Source organism: Anopheles cruzii, chromosome X, assembly GCF_943734635.1.
Source record: "Anopheles cruzii chromosome X, idAnoCruzAS_RS32_06, whole genome shotgun sequence".
Classification (NCBI taxonomy): domain Eukaryota; kingdom Metazoa; phylum Arthropoda; class Insecta; order Diptera; family Culicidae; genus Anopheles; species Anopheles cruzii.
Genome location: NC_069143.1, coordinates 6726572 through 6743307, shown reverse-complemented (window position 1 = coordinate 6743307; position 16736 = coordinate 6726572).

Sequence of the window (16736 nt, the reverse complement as noted above, 5' to 3'; positions counted from 1 at the left end):
CAAATCGACTACCAGTAGCGGGTACTACTGGCATTGTGGTTTAGGAAGGATGCTATACTAACCACGAACAGCTTTCTGACGTATTTAAGTGAAAGGTTTCATAACCCTACCACAGTCCGATTTCAATAAGGCCACGGCCTGGCCATTCGGTTCGTGTGAGAATCCGTCGTGCGACCTAAACTCGCCCAAAAAACGTTGCACAACTTTCCCCATTATGAAGTGATATGTTAGCAAAAGTGTTGCAAATTGTTTGGCGCTTTCTTACTGATGGCAAGGATTTTTGGATTGCTCTCTTCGATGTCGCTCTTGCGAACCAGCTGGGTATTCTCTTTTTCCCTCACTGACGTACTCACGTGAAAGGGTATTCGTCGGTCTCACGAAAACGATAAGCCACCGCAGTTTCCAGGAGACATGTCGAAGCAACATCTGGTGAATACAGCGGAAGGGGTTAACAGTTCCCATCCGACATTTTCGAGATAGGTTTTGACCGGTTTTGCAATGTGTGGTCGAGTGTTGTCATGTTGGAAAATCAGTTTATTATATCTGTTAATTCCATTCTGGTCGTTTGATGGCCAAAGCTTGCTTCAAATGCATTAATTGTTGTCGATATCGTTGTCCATCAATAATTTCATTAGATTTTAAAGGCTCATAGTACACCACACCTTTCACATTCCATCTTAACCTTTGCACAGTGAATGTTTCGCTTTGGTTACGATGGACCTGGTAACCAGCAGGCTGTAACCAGGTCCTTTTGTTGCCAGGGGAAGACACTTAGGATTCTCGTAATAAATCCACTTTTCATCACCTGTGATTATTGGGTACAAGAACCCCTTTCTTTTCTTCCGTGCAAGCAGTAATTCGCAAATGGTTTTCCTTCTTTCATGTGGAACCCTATAAAAAATTGGCACTCAGGCGCTTGGAAACTGTTGTGTGGTCAACTCCCAACATTTTTGGAAGCTCTTTTTACATCTAACATGCATCTTGATCGAGCAATGCTGCCAATTCTTCATCATCAAACTTTTTTGGCTGTCCAGGTCGCTCTCAAATGCTTGTCGAATGCTTACGGTGATCGTGGTCTTGGAAGATCGCAGTGCCTTTAGTGGTTCAGAAAATTTAAACATGACGATTTTGACTACATAAACAAACAGCGTGGGAGGCCTCCAAAAAAGTTCGAGGACGCTGAACTACACGAACTCTAGGACGAAAATGACACCGGAATGATCTGGAAAATTGGAAAATTGGGGGCCACATGAACTAAACGAAAGACAACAGAACGCATAAAACATTACACATTAGCAGACATTAAATTAGCAGAAGATGAGGATTTCACGGATTTCCATTTAATAAACGACCTTAAATCAAACTCTGCCGATCCTAACCGGACCCCGAGCGTAGGGTGAACAATTTGTTAACGATGGCAGCAACAGACATGTGCAGAAGGTATTGATACGATTTCACTTTTCTTCGTTTCCGTTTCGCCCTACCCACATTCGGCAGTAACAGCCTCTCGTTCGGCTTCGGCAGAACATAACATCAAAGAAACATTCCAACATGCCTCGTAGGCGATGGTGCGGGCAAGGTTAGGCCATAGTAGTTATCACTCGTCTTTTTTACACCTCAATAAAGGACGCTGTCGTGGAAGATACGCGTTTGCGTTCTTTGCGCAAGGAATGGAAAATTGGCAAATCCTGCTTTGCAACCCTTTTTTGTTTGAGCTTTCTTTATACGCGTTGAATCCTACGCTTGCCGCTGTGTTACAGCGATTCGGCATGGTTTGAGAGTCAAAAATAAAATAATGGGACCATGAAAGTCCCGGAATTGGAAGTGATGGAAACGGCTGGCCGGGTCTTCCGGTGCCGAATTGAACCACCGCCTTCCACTCGATCATTTGTGTAAGAGATGTGTAGCATGTTCTTGGACTTCTTTCAACTTCTTTTCCAGCTGAAACGCTGACTTCAGTTCGACCATTCCACAAAGCGTGTTTCGAGTCCTAAGACTTCTCGGCTGATATACATCGCGCTCTTTTGTTTGTGGGAAACTCTTTTGTTTGTCAGATAAAAAGAACGGCCCAGAGAGCAAACCAGGAACCAGGATGTATGTGTAGCAATGTGGGTGCGAAAGTGAGACACAAAGAGCACCGTGTACGACCCGCTCCGACGTGTCTCCATCCGAGAGATGATGAGGTTCCAACAGCTCTACATCTTTGATATATCCACGGTGGCCATTGTTTCGCCTGACGCTTGGTCACGATGGAGAGCACCCTTGAAGTCTGAACCGTGAGTGTGTGTGTGTGTAAAAGTTGATCGCCCCATCATCAGAAGAAGTGTGCCATGGCGTCACGCATCATTGCTTCGTCCATCTTGCAAAGGGCATACACTCCATCAACGCAAATTAAACCACTTCTGCGGTGTGCTTCTTCAATCACGCACACCCCCACAGACACGCCAGTTTCAGACAAAAGTAAAACTCGCAGAAAGTCGTCAATGTTTTCCCCAAAACCCTCTTACCCCTTTACGGAAGGGTGAACACAACAGACGAAGTCGCTAAGGTGAGTCGGTGGGCAAAATTTTGTGAACATATCAAATTGTGGCAGCCTTTGACTTGGAGGCGGTGGGACTTCTTTGTACTACAGGCGACTGCTACTTCAGATGCAAAGAGTTGACGTTACACAAAGATTCTAGAAAGAAATCCACGTGAGGCGGACCTGGTTGTTCCAGCTTCTGAGCTAAAGCTGTCTGTCGGCTATCTGATACAAGTAGTTGCCTCTTGTTTTGCCACGATTTCCGAGGTTTTACTCTTGGAGCCCGGAGACACAGATGGTGTCGGCAGATAAGCACCGCGTCATACGGAAATTCGGCAGTAAACCGAGAAATATCGTCGATGGGTAATGGGAGTGCATTGGGAATGGCATAGACACGAGGACTAATTGATGCAGAAACGTAATTGGCCGTTAAAGTAACAATGAAGACCTGTGGACCTCGAAAAAGCGACCCCGCCGCCGCATTGCAGCAGGTTCAGCCAGGAGATCTAACGCCACGACAGCACCTGCGGGACAGGTGAAGACGTGTCCAAAACGTGCTTCGTCCGGTATATCCCGACGAGCTTATCGCTGGTATCTCGGGCTAGCGTCCAATTGCTGTCCTTCGGTGGCAGAGGTCGACGATGTGCCGTCCATAGGGCCCCTTCGGTGTCGCCTCCAGGTACCAGATGGTCCCGATAACACTGTGATCCCCAGAATCCCCAGGTGGCTGGACGGTGATCTGGACGGTCTCACATTATCTGAGCTGTACGGAAAACATACAAGCTATGCTCACCACCATCACCACGCCAGTCTTGATCGTTTCAAATCCACGACACGAACGGTCCATGACAAGAAACATCATCTGCATACCTTACCAACAGAGCAGGGTGGAGCAGGGCCGACGTAGTGTAGGATTGGTAACACACACACACAGACGCAAACATACGTACACACCGTTTCGCAACTGGCGGCGCCAGCCTGTCGCGTAGGGTAGGGTGTGCGCCTAGAAGGAGGTCAGGCCAGAAGGGGGAAAACAGGCGCAACAAAAGACAGGCAGACGACACCCCTCGGCAGGGTAGCAAGTAGCAGGCGGGAAGTGCGGTTAGAGTCACTAGGTGTGCTAGGGTTCGTCCACGTCCACGAGAGATGCACGTGGTAGAAAAAAGTGACGAGAAATCGACTGTTAATTACATCAATCCGGGTCTGGTTCGGGAAGGGCTTCGGGATCTTGCGTTTTCGGAATCTTCGGGAGCTTTTCAAAACTCCTAGGCACTGCTGGGCAACGAAGACAGTTGTCCAAGATGGCCTTATCACCGCTTGGTAATGAATCTCCTAGCTCCAAACCTAGCCGTCTAGCAATCAACCTACGATGATGTTCTCTTTATCAGACGCACGTTGTAGCTACGTATAGGTGTCTTGTTTTTGCATCTCCTATTCGCTGTGACCAACGTCACCTCGTCACAGCGCGCCGTCTACATTACATGGCACCCGGATTAAGCGCTTCAACCCCCGGCCCCGTTCAACGGTCCAACACCGCAGAACGGGAATGCAATGTGGCGAGCGGCTTACAGGAAGCGTATGCTTGTGTGTGTGTGTGCCGAAGATGGGATGCCACATGCGACAGACACTGTGGCAGCAAGCCGGAAAGCCGGTGCCGTTGCCGGTGAATCTAATTAAAATTTCAACCTGTTTTCTGTCACCGCGTCGCCAGCAGGGCTGAAGGGGCTGCCGCCGAGCCCTTCAAACGTTAAACCGTTAATTGTTGGTCGCATTTCGCCGCCACCGCCGCCGCCGCCAGCAATTAATTCAATTAAGGTAGTAGGGTAATATATCTCCACACCGAGTGCTCCACTCAGTGTCAGGCTCCACTGGAGCAGGTTAATCACATTTCACCAAATTAGCAAATTAGTTTGTTTTTCACTGACGAAGCGGCGGACAGCGGGTCGGATGTGGGTTCGGAGGAAGTGGGGGATGTTGCGTGGGGTGGAAGTGATTCACTGAGCAAGAAAAGGGATACAATTATGCTAAATTAGGGGTGGCGTGGGACGACGTCCAGGAAATGCTGTCGATAAAGGTACCGCAGATCAATCGGTCTCCCTCTTTCTCTCTCTCTTGGTACGCCGTGGAGTCCTTGCTTAGCGTCCGATGGAGCACAGAGACAGAGAGAGAGAGAGAGGGAGAGCAAGAGAAAACGAGAGAGCGAAGAGAGAAAGTGAGTTAGTTGTCCAAATCAACTTCAATCAATTTGAAATCCATTTCGATTGCTGTGCTTGGTGGTGAGTCACCTGGGACCTGGGACCTGCGGCAATTGGGAATGGTAATGGGCCCGACAATTGTTACCACCTGTTTTGCATCGTTTTGCACCTCTTCTGTGGCTGTGTGTATGGACGTGTGCGTGCGTGATATGGAGAACTGCCTTGTGGTGTCACTTTCTGCTGACGCTACTTTTGCAAACTTTTCTGCTTCTGATGCCGGTCGACTGGAGACCTCGCTATCTTCTAACCTCCGGCAACACGGCCTACCCTTTTTGGAGTATAGTCTCTTTACGAACGTAGGGCATATGACAAACAAATCTTGAGCGTGTGCGTTTGACTGTCATGGGGCTGTGCCGTCCCGCCGTGTCTAATTGATGCGCTACCACCACCAGAAGGCAAAGTTGTCCATCAATAATTTACTAATCACCCGTGCTTGACGGCCCAATCATATCAGGTTTTTCTGTTCCTCATCTGTTCTGTTTCTGGTTGAAGGAGAAGGATAACTCCGTGGATTTTTAATCAATCAAACGAACCTGGCTGGCTTTCGCCACGAGCGCGACACGTGACAGCATAAGCCAGCCAGCCAGGGATTGCCGAACACTCGGAAGACGGTACCGAAGATTGTTGGTAGTGGCAGGGGCAAGGACTCACCTTAATTTACCTCCCGGCATGAGGCTGCAATTCGGACGGAAATGGAAACGGTTCAGTATGTGGGTGGCGGCGGGTGGGCGCACTTAGTGAGGGATGCGCATTGTTGGTTTGTCAGTTGCTGGTGGTAAATATCTCGGGGCCGTAGAGTGGAGTTGTGATTAAAAAAACCGAAGAAAGGCACCGGTAGTAACACATGGACTGAAAAATGCCGAGCTTAAGAAAGAATACGCGTTTTGTTGGTTCAAAATTGGCGTGATTCATCAACGTTATCTTCATCAACATCATAGCAACACAATCATTTCAGCGCCGCTCTAATATTTCAATAGCCACCTTTGTAGAACGATTTATCTTTTGCATCAAAAATAAGCCTCAGTTTGAACCATATCCAGGTTCATTTCTTACCGGTGAGCGGTAATCGCTGGGAGCCAGATCTGGCGAATACGGTAGATGTGGGAGCGATTCGAAGCTCAATTCGATGGGGCCTATGGGTGGTCCATTAAAGATATTTTTTTCATTTTGCTATAAAACAAAAACGACTTAATATTATTCGATGCTTAAACTTTTATTCGAAAGGTTCATTTATGACCGATCGAAAGGCCGATGACGCTGCTAGATCAAAATCCGCACCAAACAGACACTTGTTTTGGATGCATTGGCTTCTCTTGCACGACCTGTGGGTTTTCCGAACCCCAAGAACGGCATACCTGCTTACAGCCATCGAGTTGGAAATAAGCTTAAATTAATTGTACTTTTCAAATATCGTACCGTTTGAGTTGGAAACCTACCACTTTGGAAATCCAGTTTTTCGTATTTCCCAACAAAAACTGTATTTTATACATAAATGTATTGAAACAATCTTTCGAATGAATGTTCAACCATCGAAAAATATTAAGCCGTTTTTGTTTTATAACCAAGTGAAAAAAAAATCTTGTATGGACCACCCTGTATAACTGTTTTCAAAGCCAAAAATTGCTTCGCTATTTCCCCCCCCTCAAGAAGCAGTGTTACATTAAAACACGAAATTGTGTTTGATCCGATTGGTTTGAAACCAACAAAAGTAGTGCGAACTCTTAGCTCAACATCTCACAAGCTTATGAGTAGAATATAATGAATTTTTAACAGCTTTCTTGTGACTTTTCAGCCCATGTGTTACCGGTGAATAGCAAACTCACAGCACTCACTAAACTCTGTGCCATGCAGACTATGATGCCCACGGGCGGCATATGACACTTAAGTGACATCTAATTTCCACCGGTTTTCCACACCTTTTCGAGGCCGAGTATCGTGTCCGCGAGGGCCAATCCTGTCGCCTGCCGTCGTCACGGAAGAGAATCACCCCAGCGCGCAGCGCGTATGTTGGTTGGGTGGTGATGACGAAATGTACTGCGAGAAGAGGACGAAAAAATAGATTTTAAATTATTTCAACAAAATGCGAATATCTATTTGGTAAAGCTAACTAGAGTGGTCGGCCGTTGCGCTTAGTGCGATGACGTTCAAACATCCTTTACCGTGAAGTGGACGAAGTTGGCGAAGGTCCACCATTAATTCCTCACACACAGGAGCCACCCGGGAGCCACCCCCTGGTACGGTGCTCGGTGTCAATATCAATAAATTTGGTGGTCGCTTTTCTTTCCCACCCACCCTGGTACGGCACAAATCAATGACGTCAATAACGAAACGTATAATTATAGGCACGTACGACTCTGGATCTGCTTCTCGCTTTTCGAGTACCGGCCTTGCAGTTCGGGGACCGTTCGAGGATGCGAGGGACCTGCGCGCGCCCAGAGCATCATGCAGAAACAACAAATCTTAATGGAATATGTAAAACTTTAAATTGGTTTTGCCGAAAGGCACCTGCGGTCTTGCGTATGCGCTCTTGATTAAGTTTATCAGCCGGCAAGCCTTTCACGTGTGTGTAGGGGGCTGCAATGGAATAGTTACGGCGCTCGTTTCGCCTGTTGCGGGGCGTCGCAAGGAGTGCGTGACTGGGCGTACTAGGCGGGCTCGGGCGGGCACTTATGTCACAGTTAGGGTATGCTACGGCGACCGATCTCCGTAACGAATGAAACACTAACTGTTTCACTTCATCAACGGGTTCCGATTTCGACCCCCTACTTGTGTGTGTACCTCAAGACACTGGATGAACTGGTTTAATCGCCCACCCTTAGGTTCGTCTGTAGATCATTCAGCGACCTGTGGCCAGTGCGAGAGACGACAGTTCAAATCCCCGACTCATACAGTCCAGTCTCCCTCTAAGTACACATTACACACTAATCTGACTCCAAGTTCCCGAAGAGCAGGCACTCGTGCTATCGCTGGTGGCATCCGTAGACGCGAATGCTTCACAGTCACAAAGTCTTTTGGGGATAATATTCAATAAACGCGTACAGAAATTCTGTGCCAGATCGCTGTTACTTACAACTAGTGGCGTGCTTCTGAGTTGAGCACACCTGTCACCTGTCACCGCTGGGGGTTTCGTCATCCTTGGAATGTTTCTCTGTTTGGGTCCAATCCAGCTACTAGCGGCGAAGATTGTAAGGCAAAACCAGTGGAGGCAGACCTGGACGCGTGAGTCGGCCTTGTTTTCGGGTGGAGTGAAAAATGAACGATTTTAATAACATCATACCTTCACCGATTTCGCATTCTGTATCGATATATTCCTCCCGGCGGGCCAAGTATTCCCTCCCCTCCGGCCGCAGCGGCCGAAGAAGCAGCGGGGAGCGAAAATCCCGCGGGAATCGATATTGACTACTGCTCGAGTCACTAACCATTTTTCGTATGCCTCACCGCCGCGTACCGGGCCGCCGAAGGAAGGGAGGAGCTGTCGCAGCTGGCGCGTGTGAAGATGGGGGAAACTCGTGGAATGTAAATTGTGGCCGAGTTCAGGATTCAGGTCGTTAAGTTTGATTTGATGCGAATTTTATTGTTGCATGTGAGCCGCGTGCAACCCCCACGAAGACCCCGGCCGGTCTTCGGCCTTGGCAGGCATCGCGACCATCCCGGTAGTGCCCCAGTATCGTAGTAGGAAAGACAGGAGCTAATGAAATGATCGAAACAAAATCAGACGGTTGACGGCGCCGGAAAATACGGTCTCATCGGGGCGGTGTGGACGACGGGCTGTCGAGCTATGTTCGCTACAGTTACACCTATAGTGTTACAACCCGGCACACAACCTGCCTCAGGATCCCACTCAGTTCTTGGAGGCTTACCACAGGTACACCAAAAAGGTGATCTACGACGAACCAGCTAAACCAGCGGTGGTAATGCTCAGATCGCTCAAGTCTTGTGTCCGAGGTGTGTCCGAAATCCAATGCTGACATCCAAAGCCACTCTCGCCGAGGGGGTTAAATGCCGACCATCTCTGCAATTGCGGCAGTGCGCCGCCTAGGGGGCGCTCGTATCGGCCGTTTTTCGGCGAGTTTCGGCGAGTTCTTCCAGCAGCGATTATGGATTTGTATTTAACTTTTTAATTAAATAACCGCACCACCGTGTAGAGAGAGAGAGAGAGAGAGAGAGGGAGAGAGGGAGAGAGAGAGCGAGTGAGAGCCATTCCAACTGAACGAGCGAATCGTATGGCTTTGTGACTAATGCGTTTGCTACCATCGACGATGGTGACGACGATGGCAGACCTCACGCCTGTAAGCGACAAGAAAGGTAATTAAAAATTCCTTCCTATTTTCATGCTTTTAATGGCTTCACAGAGGTAAAAGTACCATGAATTCTAACGGTGGCAATTCCACTGCAAGGAGAGACAGAAATGAGGGAATGAAAGAGATAGATTGGTAGATAGATAGATAGATAGAGAGAGAAAGAGAATGAGGTCTACAGAGAGTCGGCAGTCGGCAGAAAAGTCGGTCGACGGTGAAAAACTTTCCACTTACCTAAAACCCAGTCCAGTCCCAGTCGCCCTGTGTGCGCTGTGGAGATGATACTTTTTAATTACCATAGCAAATTGATTAAGACGTTGATTACACCCGTGTGGATCTGGGGGTTTGGCGTTTTTCTTCGGCCCCACCTCGGTCGGTCGGCCTTGGCGCTGGGCACCGAAATTAGTACCACGCACAGTCGATCGGCAGCAGCGGCGTAGTGCAATTGATGCGAAGCACATCTCTGGCGTCGTCGTGCAAATGTCACGCCTTCTTCTCCTGGGTTCCGGGCGTAGTCGCGCTTCGCTTCGCTGGGCACCGAACAGCTGCAATCTGTTCCGGAAGCACTCGGAAAGAATTCCGAGAAATTCCAGGTTCACCTCGAAACGGAAGCTAATGGCTCCCGGTGGGGTGGCGTATCGTGGCGCCTTCGCCAACAACACTGGCGCTCTGATTCATGGTTCACTGGAGATTGCTCCAGCCTAACTCCAGGATGCGCCAAACACGGGGAGCCTGATTCGGGTATCTAAATATACTTCTGGCAGTGTGGATCCAATCGGTCACCTACTCCAATCGGCTATCCAATCTTGAAACAAAGACCCTTCTGTCCTGCATTTTGGCATATTATGAGGTATGACGGGGGGTGGCTGGATAGGTTTAACCCCAATCGCACCGCAATTTTTGTTTGCCATTAACAAGTGCGTTGAAATGAAATTGGATCACCACCATGCAAGCTACGACCTTCGGGTTTGGTTGTTTTCTTTACCAATACTGTCTCACGAGGCATTATCGAACTTTACACAATCTTCTCTTGCACTCAATTTCTTATCACTCAGGAAGTTTCGCAATGCGCGAAAAAAGGTGATAATCGTTTGGTGCAAGGTCCGGACTATACGGTGGATACATTAAAACTTCCCAACCAAGCTCCCGGAGTTTCTGGCGAGTCAGTCGTGTGTGGGGTGTAACATTGTCCTGATGGAACACAACACCTTTTCTGTTGGCCGCCAATTCTGGCCGTTTCTCGTCGACCGCTAGCTGGTGCTAATGTTTGTCCATATGGAAGCAGCTCATAATAAATGATCCCTTTCAAGCCCCACCTACAATACTCAGTAGAACCTTCCTGGCCGTTCGCCTGACCGGCTTCGACCGTGATCGTTTTCGTACAATACTGGCTTTCGCCTTTATCGAAGAAAAGCTCCAAAACGTACAGAATTGTCTCTTAGTTGACGTCCATAGTTACACGCTGTAACTGACAACTGAGTGGAACAAAAAAAAACGAAAAAAGAAATAGTTTAGTGTGAAATGTCACGTTGACAGCGAGTATAAACATGAAATTTTTTGACCGATACTTTACAAGGCATCGATCACTACAGCTATGGCTTCCTTTTAAAATTTTCTACCGATGTCCTTTTAAATACACCACACTTATCCATTGCTTTCTGCCACACATTGTTTATTATAGTTGCAATTAGTTCCTATCAATTAAGCTACGAGTTTCAAGAATTAGTTGAATATTTTTGTACTATTTGGAAGCTTGCGAATAGAACGATGCACGCCGGTTGAGTAAAACTTTCACGCGAATCTCGAACAAACGAAATCACATCAGCTCTGGTGCTTTGGCATATCCTACCAGGCCTCTCAGCTCCGGATGGGAAACATCGAAGCACCCTAAAAGCACACTAATAGATGACAGCTAGGCGCTGCATAAAATTGCTTCAGTTTTTTTTCACCACCCCGTTGGACTGTAAATGTTGACGACCGGCAGACATTCTACCTCATACCGCGGCAGTCCTTTCATTTGTTTCCGTTGTGTTCCGGTTTGGTGGTGGTGCCGGATGATGCCGGGCTTCGTTTTGCATTAATCGAGTGTTCAAGTCCCGTACGTCCCTGCCATTGGTTCGGCAGGGAGTGCGTGTACAGAGAGATATGCGGTAGTTTTGAAGGACTCTGGCGTGGCAGCGTCAAAATCGAAAGTGAGAGAGTTGGTTCGACTTTCGACCTGCGTCGCCATTAAATTCTTGACGTTTTATAGCCCCGCGATTCGGAGCCTGGTGCGCCGAGGCGTTCGAGAGATTCGCATATAACACATACATTCGCTCTCTTTCGCGCTCTCTCTCTCTCTCTCTCTCTCTCTACCCTTTACATCCTTTGTATCGGTCTCAGACTCTGCTTGCTTGTAACGTGTAACGAATTCACGAAATGCTACTTCTTGTCGGGCGACAACTCCTCGAAGTCGGCACCTCGACTTACACAAGCCACAAGGCCATATTCTTGTCGCCGGCATCGTCTTCGGAATAGTTGCTCGTCTTTCTCGCCGTCGTCGTCTCCACCGTCGACCGTACGCACCGAACTGCCCTCCTCTTCCTTTCTCCCCCACTACCGCTTCTCGACTGGACCGGGCGCCTTCGAATGGCTCTTCAGAATGGTCTGCTCCCCTCCCGCGGCTGCACACCCGCGGCTTTCAGTCATCATTTTTTTCTTTCTTGTTTCAAAAACACTAACCTAATGCGTACCCAAGTGCCCGCCAGCCTGGAGCCGGCGAGTTCGCCAGCGTCTCATCGGAATTTTATCGTTCTCTCTCTTTCGCTCCCTCACCCCGTCCTTTCTTTTTCTATCTTCATCTTCCGCTTCCTATTCTTCGTAGCGTTTTCGTTTTCGTTTTCGCACATCGCCATCGCCTCCAGCCAGCCAGCCCCGGCGGCGGCTACCATCATGTCGTCCAGATTTGTTATGAGGAGCGTCTCCCTTCGATCATTGTAGCATGACGCTGTGCAATCGCTTCGCCTCGACACGTTTTCCCGAGATCCATTTCGCATCCGAGGCGAGGCGGGAGAAAGTGAGATTTCCGACCCGAGCCGGGGTGAGGAGTGCGTGCTAAGTGGTCGTAGTAGCAGTAGCAGAGGTGGTAGTAGTAGTAGTAGTAGTAGTGGCAGTAGTTGTGGAAGCGGCAGCAGAAGCAGCAGCAGCAGCAGCAGTTTTGTAGTTTAATGCGTCAGACAAGGTCAGCACGGCGGTCGGCGAAGACGCCAATCGGATGATAGTGAGTGATTCATTGATTATCCAGAAATCGACGGCAAGCCTGGTGATGGCCACCGCTGTCCGTGCCCGGTCCCGGGTTCAGACCTTGCCCCCAATACTCCGAGATACAGTGGCCTGTTAAAAGCTGCTAAGCCTTCACCTCTAAATTCGTGGCCACTGCTACATTACCGGGTGGCACCGGGTCATACTACGTCGCCATAGACCAAGGCCAACGATACAGCTGTGCCATGGGTGCCGGTAAACGGTATCGTGAGATGAAGTAATACAATTGACAACAATTCCCTCGGCGGACGTGAAAAGTCCGCTAGATTTTATAGCAACTGAGCAACATCTACAGGTCTGCATACTCTCGGCTCGGCTCGGAGTCGGCCCAACTGTGGTCCATATCTGTTCCCACCGGGTTTGATGTAGTAGCCGTTACCAATCAAACTAACATCCGGCTAGTATTGTTTGCGGTACCGACAGATATTCCTACAGTAGCGCTCTGTCAAAGGTTGTTGGGCGAAAAAATCCTAACTTGCACCATTTGTCCCCAGGTCACCCCAGGAGTGGATGCTGTGGATCTGCACATTACGGTCTCGGGTGCGGGGTGCACCCAACCGGAGGTGGAGAGGATAGTCTGGCGGGCAGCGGGCAGTGACGCTATTTTCGTAGCAATGTATTATCTTGTATTTTATGACAAAAAGCTTTTACCGCACCACTCAGTAGGAGCTTCGGACGTCATGCCGTCATTACCGCGGCACGGTGCCACTACCGTCTCCTTCGTCTTCTCTCTCCCCACTCCCCCCCTTCTTCCACCCAGGTGCTTGACCCAGACGGAACTACGGGCTACGGGCTGAGAACCGAAGTTGCAAAAGTTGAAACGAGAGAGAGTGAGGACAGTTTACTGTATATAGGTCCGCTTTCACGCGCTGGCGGACTGGAAATGAATGGACCTGAGTCCTGAGTCCCTGAGACCAGAACTTTGCAAATCAAAACAATCAAACAAACAATAGATCACCACAAGATATATCTTAAGGGGGGCACTACCCAAGACGCTTGATGGAAGCGAAGGTGATACCGGGACCGGAGTTGCTAGTGATGCTACTGTTGTTTGTTTAGAATGTGCCGTGCTTCGCTTTCGGCCCGAACAACCTGCTACAGTAATTTATAGTCGTTCTTCTGGCGAGTGGCGAAAGGCATAATGGAAGTTCTCGAGCAAGGTTTGCCCATTAGGTAGGTCGGTGTAGCTGCAAACGCTGGACTCCGAAGGGTGTGTTGCTGTAGGTGGCCCCGAATGCTCTCCCCAACTCGCGTCGACTGATTCACGAAGGTCACCCACGTCGAAGTCGGCCGAATGGAAACTAAACGGTTCCGAGTCGATGCACGTCGTCGATGTACTGTTTTTACCACGTTGACGGGCGGGCAGCTGCTTGAGCGGGTGTTCTGTAAACCCTCCCCCTTACCCACAGCCCCTAAACCCCTCCCCAGGACTCTGACGACGAAGAAGGTCCGAATGTCCAACCCCACAATGGCAAAAGTAGTATCTCCTAATTAAATAAATTATTCGTCTCATAGAGTCGGGCTAGCCTACTAAAGTGAGTTTCATTAATTGGAATCTCAAATACTCGAAAGATGTCCGGTAATTTCCTGCTGTAAGGGGTCGCGCCCTTTAAAACCGCTCTTCGGTGAACGTGTGAGTTGATTCTGCTCACGCTCTCCCTCTCTCTCTTCTCCGTACAAGACGCGACTGCTCTTCCATCGCGGTCGCGGTTTTCTCCAGACCGTAAATATCTCGACTTCCTTTCCCGCTTTCTGGGGAGTTTCTTGGGAGCAGGTACGGTAGGGATGTCGCCGCACTTGCCATACTCGGTAATTAAAGGCAAATTCAGCTTAACCCAATTATCTGATATCGGATTCCGGAGAGTGGGTCATCATGTGGGATCCCATTGGTTTGGGCGACGTGTAGGGCGGACGACGCTTACCCTTGGCGATTGCTTGGTTCATTACACTGAAGTTGGGCCATGTAACCGTAGTGTTATCAGTACGATGTACATTAATATCTCCAAGGATTATGGGGCCAAAGCCTATACCCACTCGGTACGATAAAGTTCGCTCGGTGATGGATGGACTCGCATCCGGGTGTCAGGCGAGGGCGTGTCGGTTTCCCTAGACGGTACTTACGGCCGGCTTAAAAACTATAAACTCTTTGACCGTGTACTGTTCTCCAATATTTCTCGTTCCTGGATGGAATCGGAAAGACACGAGTACGCCAGCCACCCGCGGCACATACTGTGGAGGTACCCCAGTATGACTGGGATCCCAGGGTGGATCACCACTTACCTGAAATGGATGATGGCTTCACGCAGTCGTTTTGGGTACTGCTATAGAGGTGGACCACCTCCAATTGAATACTCGACACCAGCCCTCGTAATCGCAGAGGTACTAAGTTCCATGCAAAACTATTCATACTGGAACTATTCACAACGAGTAATATGAAGATCTCCAATTCTTGAGCAGAATCCGCTTCGGCTTTCCAGATATGTTTTGTAGATGGACTTAAAGCGTGTCTTGCAGATGCACACGGAAGAGTTTATGCGAATGTGGCACAAGCGTACACGCAAAAATAAATACCAATAAAAACAGGAAAACTCCAGCTCTTCATTGTTCGTAAAAAGGGCTGTTCACGAATCGGTCGCTGAAATGTAGACGCGGGGATCCAATAGCGTTGTGCCAGTCCAGTCAGAGATCGATGTGCTATGTGTTACATAGTGGGCGCAGCTGGTACCAGGCCAGCAGCTGAGAGTATTAAAAGTTAAGCTCGGCTAAAATTAAGGAGTTGTTGGCTGACAACGGTTCCGCTGTGTCAGGATGACAGGGTGGAGTGGGTGAAGTGAGTGTTGTAGCTGGCAATTCCCTCGTGCAAAAAACGGCATCGGAAAAAGGCGGACGGAGTCAAGCGGAAAAGCAAATGTACGTATTGTACCCTTCCCCAGCCCAGGTATTGTGGCCTGGTCGCGCGATTTATTGTAAACTCGTAACTGAATTACGCAACTTGGTATTTTATTCAATAACCGAGCACTTAGGGCAGGTGAGCTCATGTAGTCTGCTGACTTCTTCGTATCGACTGGCTCATGTGTTTTGCACGGCTCACTCACGGCTGACCGTCTGTTAAAGCCACCGCTGTCGGCTGCGCATCACTGTCACCGTTGAACGGGCCAGGTTTACGTATGACCAATTGAAGTTGGCAAAAAAAATAAAACACCAAGTGCGACTGTCTGTGACTGAAACAACACATGCTGAAGGTTTTAAAGACCTCGCTTGGACGGCAGAGGCCGGCCTGTTCTACGCCCACACAGGACGCTAATGTGAAATTCTCACAAATTTCCACTTCCGAATAGAACACACAACCAGAAGAGGAAAATGGATAAAATATCACCCACCACCACTCGGATCGGGAGACACGTTTAGCCGCACCCATTCGCGCGCTGGTGCCATAAAACGGTGTAACAGCAACTGAGTCCATGGTGGATGGTGCTCTGTTTTTGTGTTTTCCCTATTGCCAACCTCCATTACCTTTGATCGGGGTGCTGCACGGATTTTTCATCCTATTTTCCACCCCCGACTTCGCTCGTTGAATACCGCGGTCCAAACGGTCATCGGGTGTGTGTCGGGATGAATGGATCGGGATGACTATTCCCACACCATCCGGGGGCGACCATATGGTGTTTCGCTGCCAGGTCCTAGCTGACCTGGGCATGATTTCTTGGTTTATGTATAGTACTACTTGAAACTGTAATCAAGACATGGTACACACAGTACGCAGATTGGTGACGATGGAGGTCGACAGTGGGACCCAAGTCACGGACCAAGATTCGGGCTTTCGGCAAATGGGTGATCGCTGCTGGGTAGTGTGGTGCCAAACGCATCTATATTTAGTCTGGGACCTGGTGGGTTGACCAGACTGTGGTCACCGCTTCAGTCGACGCAAATATTCCGAAACGGGTAGTATTTGTTCAACCGCGCTTTTATTAAATAGCCCTAGCTGTTTCGCCCGTCTTCGCCTGGGCCATTTTACGTGTGCATTTATACATGCTAACTCCCTTTATTGTTCCACCACGAGATTTATTTTAGTGCTAATGGGTAAACAGTGTTTTTTTTTTGTTTTCGCTGCAAGTCTAGTTCCGTGACCAACATTAGACCAATTAACTTTTGCTAAAACACTCTGACTATTTATGAGACCATGCCGGACGATTGGCCTGTCAAGAGTAACTCTTTGAGCTCAATCCAAGTAGAGTTTCAGGTGAATGCTATGAAAAAATCCAGCCTTCCGTTATGTCTCACATATGTTATTGCATCTTGCAAGATTCTGCAACTGGATCGTTATTGCGTCCTGTGCAATAACATATGTTTCTGCATCCTGTG